Source organism: Berghia stephanieae, chromosome 3 (genome assembly GCF_034508935.2).
Source record: "Berghia stephanieae isolate SIO BIC M18660-M18661 chromosome 3, UCSD_Bste_1.3, whole genome shotgun sequence".
NCBI classification, from domain to species: domain Eukaryota; kingdom Metazoa; phylum Mollusca; class Gastropoda; order Nudibranchia; family Aeolidiidae; genus Berghia; species Berghia stephanieae.
In genome coordinates, this window is record NC_088362.1 from 46,779,194 (window position 1) to 46,789,262 (window position 10,069).

Below are 10,069 nucleotides of genomic sequence, written 5' to 3' on the forward strand. Positions count from 1 at the left end.
GATTTGCTTAACGTAAAACACTTTTATTGCGATTAGATTTGTTGAAAACAGTACTTTACCTTTGAATTTAATTTTATTATTGTTAAAAATTGGTTCATCTCGGTGAATTTCCATACTTTGATCTTCATGAGGAAAGTTAAGATACTCTATTAGAACATTTTTCCAAAATATGTTTTTTACCAATTTTAACTCTTTGAATTGAGCACTGTTTATATTTGCTTCCAATGCTTTTTTCCCCCAATGCGTCTAAAAAAGTAATTAGATACTACTTTCCAATCGCAACTTTCATCTGAATAAAACTTTTTCCCCAATTAATCAGAAATGATTTTTGTAAAGAAATTATGTCAATCATGTTCAGGCCTCCATTACTTCTATCGTTACACATAGTCTTTCTTTTTACTTTCTCAAAAGCTCTCCTATTTGATGTTTTCTTTTGCCACAAAAATTTAAAGAACAATCTATTTATTTCCTCTAATACAGTCAACGGGGTTGAAATACTCTGCATGATATAGATTAACATAGAAATACCAAGGGTTTTGATTATGTTTATTTTTCCTATCAAAGAAAGGTCCCTTGTTTCCCATAACTTTAGCATTTTCTTTATGCTTTCAATTTTATGAATCCAATTATTTTTATTTTCCGTAGCTGTCATTTTGAAACTGAATATCACTCCTAAATATTTTAGATCATCAACAATTGGAATGTTGAACAATGAATCTTTCCTAAGGTTTTGATTTTTGTTCAGTTGCATAATTTTAGATTTACTCTTATTCAAAGTAAGCCCAGAGAATATCGAAAATTCTTTAATTTTTTTGTAACACATATTATAAGTCTTTTTGATCTTTTAGAAAAAAAGTTGTATCGTCAGCATATTGTTTAATAATAAATCTTGTGTTATCTATTAGTATTCCTTGAATGTTTTTCTCTTGTCTTACTTTAGATGCCATTATTTCTACTCCTAGAATAAAAATTAAAGGAGATATTGGACAACCTTGTCTAACGCCTCTTTGCATATCAAAACCCCCGATATATGTCCCCCATTTTTAACACAAACCTTCCTATTATTGAGAATGGTGATAATACAACCTTTGAAATAATTTCCGAAACCAAAGTAATCAAAAGTTTTTAATAGTAATGTTGTTGATATAGTGTCGAAAGCCTTTTTATAATCAATTGATAACATTAACGAGGATAAGTTTATTTCTTTTCCATATTCTATTAAATCATCAATTTCCCTCAAAATTTCTGCAATATTTTTTTTCCACGAATAAATCCTTTTGGTCCTTACTAATTATATTACTTATAACCGTTTTAAGTCTGTTTGCCAAGGTTTTTGCCAGTATTTTATAATCAGCAATTGTTAATGTTATAGGCCTCCAATTCCCTAAATCTTCCCTATCGATAAGTTAATTTTTCGGTATTAACACTATTACCCCCCTCCTTTGACTGTAACTAAGCATATTTTTTAAAATACTAAACTCAAAACAGTTGAACATCGCCGTTTTGATCCCATCCCAAAAAACTTTGTAAAATTCTACTGGAATTCCATCTGGCCCTGGGGAGGATCCATTTTTCATTTTTTCCATAGCGCTCCTAATTTCATCTAACGTAATAAATCTGTCACAGAATTCTTTCTCTTCATTTTTTATTTTAGGTATAGTGATATTTTTGTTACATATTCATCACTTAACATTTCTATTGTTTCGTCTTCTTTCAATTCGGTGTAAAGTTCTGAATAATATTTACTTATAGTTTCTAGAATTTCCAATCCCTTTGTATCATGATTATTTTCATCACTTTTCAATTTATAAATTGTATTGTTTACAGCCCTGGTCTTTTCTAATGATAGAAAGAATCGATTACATTTCTCTCCCTCCTCTTTCCACTTGATGCCTACTCTTACTCTGGCCCCCATTGTTTCTTCAATTTGTTTTACTTCAATTCTTTTCCGCAATTCCAATATTTGTGATAAAATATCGTTGTCGTCAGGGTAATATACTAATTGTTCTTCTAATTCATTAAGGGCTCTTATTTCTTCATGATAAGTATCTGATTTCTTACGACATTTATATTTGCAGTAGGCTTGAGTAAATTCCTTGATGTCTATTTTAACACATTCCCACCTAGGTTGAGGATCCAACCTTTTGTTTTCTTCTAAGCAACTTTGGATTTTTTGTTTCATTATGTTATATATTTTAAGTCACTAATATTGATGCATTCATTTTAAATAAAAAGGGTCCTTTTTTGAAGGATGTGAAATTAAATTTTGATATAACTGCTCTATGATCAGTAAAGGCAATGCCTTTAATTTCTGCTTCTTGTAAAAAAAAGTATATGCATGCTATTTATAAAGATATAATCTAGACGTCTAGCTATCAAAGGAGATCCACTACTCCATGTAAAACTTTTTTCTTTTTTATGTTTTATTCTCCATGTATCTGTAAAGGCTAATCTATTGATAAAATCATTAAAATTTTCAACATTTTCTTTATCATGTGGATTGCCAGATATTATGTCCAACTCATTATTTACCACAGTGTTAAAGTCCCCTAAACAAATCATTGGTAAATCTAGATTTAACTCAGATTTTGATATTAAAATCTTTCCTAAATGAGAAAAGAAATAATTTTTTTCCTGTGTAATACATGGAGCGTAAATATTAGCTATTAAAATACCTCTATCTTTGTTATTGTATGTATTTTATTTTATCAATAATATTCTGGAGTCTTTGTACAATGTATTAATTTCTACTTTATCGTTTATCAGAAAAGATCGCAGCACCAGTGACATTGTTTGGGCCCATCGATGGCTAAAAGCAAAAACTCAAAAATACAAAGAAGAACTAACAATACTAGGAATAGACATGAGTTCAGCCTTCGACACAATCGACAGACACAAACTTTTAACAGTCATAGAGACATTTCTGGAACAAGACGACATTAAACTCATCAAAATTAGCTAACACTTCTCTTGTCTTCACCTCAGGAAAAGAATCGACCACAATTAACACAACATTAGGAACCCCACAAGGCGATAGCTTAAGTCCAATATTATTCATAGTATACTTAGAAGCAGCGTTAAAAGAATTAAGAACACATATACCCATAAGCAACAGACTAACAACAGAACTCATTTATGCAGACGACGTAGACTTAATATTCGACACAAAACATGACGCAGAAAGATTCATTCCCATTATTTCAAATGTGCTCAAAGAATGGAACTTAAAAGTAAACGAGTCAAAAACAGAACTCACAACCATCCATAGGAATCAAGATAACTGGAAAAGTGTAAGAAAATTAGGAAACCTCATCAACGAAAACGAAGATATCCATCAAAGAAAACTTTTGGCTCAACGGGCATTCCAGTCCCTCAGAAACATTTGAAACCGTGATTTCATCAGTCAACAAAGAAAAATCCAACTCTGCGAAGCACTCGTCCTGCCCATACTCCTCTACAACTGCGGCACATGGGGACTAACAAAATCAAACTTAGAAAAATTAAACGCACTACACAGAAAACATCTAAGAACAATGTTAGGAATATATTGGCCAGATAAAATATCAAATGACGAACTATACGAACGCTGCCAAAAGAGACCAATCAGCGACACCATCAAATACCAAAGATGGAAACTTTTCGGACATATTCTTAGGCGAGACGAGTCAATCCCTGCACAAACGGCCATGGAGGAATACCTGTCACAGAATGGCAAAAAGTACGCTGGCAGAACACCCACCTCACTCCCAACATCACTAAACCAAGATCTTCAACAGTACTACAAACAACACCTAGACTCATCACAACACGACCAAACAGCCAGGACCCAGCAAAATCAAGAACCATCTCTTCCAAGACACCTCCATACCAACAAAGACTTCTCTCAACTAAAACTACTGGCACAGGACAGAGAGAAATGGAGAACCATCTCTATAGAAATCGTTGGATCCACTTGAACAAAAACAGTTCACGGCAAGCGCCATTAGGACTGCGACGCCTTATTATTATTATTATTATTATTATTATTATTATTATTATTATTATTATTATTATTATATTATTATTATTATTATTATTATTATTATTATTATTATTATTATTATTATTATTATTATTATTATTATTATTATTATTATTATTATTATTATTATTATTATTATTATTATCGTTTAATTGTTTGGAAATAAGAAATACTTGTCCTTTACTTTTGGATGTCCCCGGAGATAAGATAATTTTCCCACCCCATCCTTTTTCAACTAAATTTGAATCCTCCTCCAATAAATGTGTTTCCTGTAATCCTACTATTCTATGTCTATTTTATTTTGCTTGATATTTTAAAAAATTGCACTCCTTTTTTCCTGTTTCTTAATCCACAAACATTTAGTGAAAGGATACTTAAATATTCTAAACCCCCATCTGAAAAAACCGTGCTAAGATTGTTTGGATTCATTTTAATTGAAGTATATTAAAATTAATAATATTTTATGTTTTAGCATTATTATTGTTACTACAATTTATTATTATTATTATTATTATTATTATTATTATTATTATTATTATTATTATTATTATTATTATTTTATTTTATTATTATTATTATATTATTATATATTATTATTATTATTATTATTATTATTATTATTATTATTATTATTATTATTATTATTATTATATTATCATTATTATTATTATTATTATTATTATATAGTATATAGTAGTAGTAGTAGTAGTAGTAGTAGTGTAGTAGTAGTAGTAGTAGTAGTAGTAGTAGTAGTAGTAGTAGTAGTAGTAGTAGTAGTAGTAGTAGTACTAGTAGTAGTAGTAGTAGAGTAGTAGTAGTAGTAGTAGTAGTAGTAGTCACAGACAAATTGGTTCCTTAGCGTGTGATGTCGGTGCTCTATCAGCTAAGCTATCAGACCCTAGCTCTTCCCTGTCCAGACAATTTTGACATTTTATTTGAAAGGTGCTGTCTCCGAACGTTTCACAACTTTAAAAATTGTAAGAAACATCCCCTCAATAAACACATCACAGCATCTATTAGAAATGACAAGATTCCCTCGATCAAAACCAAAAGCGAAAGACATAAACGTTTCTTTCTCCCGACAAGGATCAGATTATTCAATATCCAAGAATTAATAACCTCTATTGTACTATTTATTCCACTTTTGTTCTTAGTTGTAGATAATGTTTACATTCTTATAGATAATTTTAGCATAAAGATTACATATATCTACTCACTAACTGATCTATTTCACACCATTTCTATTTTCCAAACATCTGCAGTTAAATATTTTAGATTGTGATACTAAATATATAGTCTACTTTTAAATCAATGATCAAATTTATTTGTATTTTATAAAGCCTACTTATCATCTATATATTATTCACTATATTGCATGTAATAGATACATTCTTATATCTTATTTAAAGCTGACTTCTGTGTATTTTTAATGTCAATACTTTAATCCAACCCTTTTTTTTGCCACGACTGTTGTTCAATTTCCGAAAAGGATGAATAAAGTTTATTAATATTATTATTATTATATTATTATTATTATTATTATTATTATTATTATTATTATTATTATTATTATTTTTTATTATTATTATTATTATATATTATTATTATTATTATTATTATATTATTATTATATATTATTATTATTATTATTATTATTATTATTATTATTATTATTATTATTATTATTATTATTATTATTATTATTATTATCTTTTTATTTATTTATTTATTTTTTTCTCCCTAAGTCCCCCATTGCGACATGTAGTATCAAAACAGTAATATGTCGGGATAAACTTGGTGAATATGAGATCGTAATTATAACCAGATGCTGTCGTCTGGAAAAACATGTATCTACAAATTTTGGCTAGAAAACTATTCCTTCAAATATCGATTGATTTAAATCGCGAAGTCCCAGGTTTTAGAGATTTTTACAAGATAAAGTCATTTTAATCGATCGATATTTGAAGGATGAGTTTTCTGGCCAAAATTGTAAATACATATTTCTCCAGACTACGGCACTTAACTGGTTAAACACTTTCCTAAATTATAATCATGCTTATTATCATTATGTTATGTACACGTAAAGGACTTGGTTTTTCTTTTTTTTATTTGGAACAGGAACCTTCTTTATTTCGGAATCCCAATGGATTTTAGAACCATCTTTTTCCCAAGAATTCCTGCCCTTTACTTTATTTGACTACAAGATCTGTTCCATCATGACGTCATCAAACAGATTGCTATAATAATATTTTACTATAATATAGTAGTCTGATGTCTGACATAGAATCCATTCGATCAGTGACCATGTCGCAATTAGGGTAGTGTGCCCCAATTGGAAGACTCTCTGAATTGGAACACCCAACCCTAACGCATCGACGTATTATGAGAGCGTGTTGTGTTTCAGATAAAATGTCTCAGTTTTATATTGCGACCAGTCTTTTGTATTCTTTAAATTTCTAGTAAATAAAGTGCAATATTTCGAGAAAATAATTTGCTTAAAAACCTTTTTGAATGCCTAACTTGTTACTTGTTGCTTTTCATTATTTTTTTTCAGTGATTGATTTATTTTGTCTTTTTTATTTTTAATGACGTCGACACGACGACGACGACGACGATGATGATGATGATGATGATGATGATGAGGAGGAGGAGGAGGAGGAGGAGGAGGAGGAGAGTGATGATGATGATGATGATGATGATGACGGTGACGACGATGATGTGTTGATGATAATGACGACGACGACGACGACGACGATGATGATGATGATGATGATGATGATGATGATGATGATGATGAAGAAGATGAAGAAGAAGAAGAAGAAGAAGAAGAAGAAGAAGAAGAAGAAGAAGAAGAAGAAGAAGAAGAAGAAGAAGAAGAAGAAGAAGAAGAAGAAAAGAAGAAGAAAGAAGAAGAAGAAGAAGAAGAAGAAGAAGAAGAAGAAGAAGAAGAAGAAGAAGAAGAAGAAGAAGAAGAAGAAGATGGTGATGATGATGATGATGATGATGATGATGATGATGATGATGATGATGATGATGATGATGATGATGATGCATCAAACGGAGATAATTAATTGCTTGTCCCCATTTTGAATGAGACGCTTGTCTTTCAACAAACTACCACCAAGTTACTCAAACTCAAAAAACTATTAATTTAACACCTTTGTCCTGTGAGGTTTGTAGCTTCAGTTATTTTGCTGTTTTCTCAATGAACGCAGACTGGTTGCTTTTATCTTGTTCTATATACATTTATGAAGCGCATCTATACGGGTTCAGCCTCTCTTAATCCCTCCCCTCCTACTAGCAGCCCATTATGCTGGACCAAATTTCTGTTCCACACAGTACAAGTATCCTGTTTGGTACTCTTGCGCTATCAATTACATCAAATCTGACTCCATTTCAACTCGCTTCATAATTTTTTGAGTGGCTGACACCAACATCAACATTATCAATTTGTTGGATATACAATTAGCGTGAAGGAGGAACAATTAAGTATGACAACAATGTGAGGTACTATTTGTAAATTTTTCGCCAATCAGAGCACGGTTGAGCAATATGATATCAAACCGAGTCCTGTCTCTTGGTGTAACCATCAACTCACCGCTTCTACCTGGCAAAACAATCGCACATTGTTCAAACTTACTCGAGCATTGATATAGAGCAATATATCCACTAAACGGGCTCAAAGTACTTTACAAGTAGTCCCAAACCAGCAGCAACACTAAACATGTAGGACAGAGATATAACGCGAGTGACGCGATTTTTAATTCTCTTTCCACTGAGATAACGCTGTTCACGGCCAGGTAGGTACTCATTTTACACCCGAGTACGATGAAAGAATGTGAGTAAATAGCTTTTTTTACAAGGACTCAACTATGCGCCGCTCAAAGTGGGATTCGAACCCTGGACGTCTGGTCCGAAGGCGAGTGTTATACTACAAGATCACATAGACGCACAACTTATAGGGTCATTTGTCACCTTGGGCTCTATTAAATCACAACTCACATTTCACAACTGATTGGTGGTCATCTTGTAGTATGACGTCATTTTTTAAATTGTCAGGTTGTATGCCTTTAAGATACTCACCAGTTCAACCAGCCAGATCAATCGTAACTACACACAAAACTGTGTGACCATTAACATTTATGTTGTATGTGAGGATTAAAATTTAGTGAGAACTAATCATCCAAGTGGGGTCCAGATATCTCTGATGGCAGAGCGCTCGCTTCACGCACAAATGGACCAATATCGACCCGGGGTGCATTTGAACCGCCCCCCCCCCCCTCTTGTCCACTATCAGGGAAATTGTTGCTGGATTTGTTAGATCTGGCAGAAAGTACTTAGCTGAAATTGAGTCAAAACTGTTAACGGTTATTGCAAGAGTGCCAAACAGGCTACTCGTACTGTATGGAATGGAAAATTGGTTCCTTATAGTGGTATACTAGGAGGGGTGAGAATAGATGAAGCGTATCCTATAGTAACGATTAACACATTCAAAAAGATTAAACAGAAATAATATTTTCTCGAAACGTTGCGCTTTATTCGTGAAATTGAAAGAGTTTATAAGTCTTGTCATTACAAAATACAAGACATTTTATCTCAAACACAACAAGCAGACAGTCAATACAAAATCCAAGACAGTTTATCTCAAACACACCATACAGATAGTCAACACAAAATCCAATATATTTTATCTCAAACACACCATACAGATACAGTCATACAAAATCCACTGCATTCTATCGCAAACACAACATACAGACAGTCAATACAAAATCCAAGACATTTTATCTGAAACACATCATACAGACACAGTACATACACAATCCGAGACATGTTATCTTTTAACACACCACACTGACACAGTCATTAGAGATATAAAGCCCCCCATAGACGCCGACATCCGGTGGTAGCGGGACGGATGACCTATCGCTTTGACCCCATCCCTGCGTTTATCGCAGATGATTTTTGCCCACATACGGGGAGATATTTTTTTGAGGCGATCGGCGATCGGGGGCGTGGCAGTATAAAAAAGTGGACAATTTTTTTTCGGATTTTCGCTGTTTTCACGTCGGATTCGTGATCAGCGTCAAATTTACAATAGGTTTGATACTAAGAACTGTGTGTTTACTCCAAAAATTGGTGAAATTAGAAATAAATTTTAATTAATAGGCTATGTGGCCGACAGAACCGATCCCAGTTACTGTCTGTTATTCTATCTTTCGTCTTGCCACAATAATGATTACTTCTCACTAAATTATATCAATTAGACTGTTGAAGGAACGAAATTGACATCATTCCACTCTTTGTTATTGTATTAAGGCAGTCATTTTGGTAATTAGTTCTCACTAAATTATATCAATCAGACTTTTAACGTTCAAGGTTACTCGTAGTTTTGTATGACGGTACGTTTTTCCGACTGGTGGATGTTGTGAGCATTTTACCTAAACTCATAGCATCAATAACCGTCCAAGATATTCGCATCATATGTAGCAATAGCTATAATAATCTAACATGTCGAGAGAGAGAGAGAGAGAGAGAGAGAGAGAGAGAGAGAGAGAGAGAGAGAGAGAGGAGAGAGGAGAGAGAAAGAGAAAGAGAGAAAAATTTACTTGCGCTATATATACCGCTATATTCAATAAAGGTGCTCAAATCACTTTATAAGGGTCTTTGGCCAACATAAAAACATGTTAGACGAGACATGACTGTTAAGCGATATTGCAATTGTTTCCCGACAGAGACGACGCTGTAAACAGCGAGGTACTCATTTTAACAGTGAACAAGGTGAGAGAATGCTAGTAAAGAGCCTTTTCCAAGGACTCAATTATGCGCCACTCAGAGCGGGACTCGAATCCAGTACCGTCCGATCCAAAGGCGAGTGTCATTTCACAAGATCACATGCATAGCCGCACAAAAAAGTGATGAGAGAATAGATTCATATGTATTGAAGGAGGAGAGAGCGGATGGAGTGAGTAAAGTTCTTGGATATTTATAGAAGGAACCAAATTGACGTCACTCATCTCATTGTTATTGTTTTTTGACACCCATTTT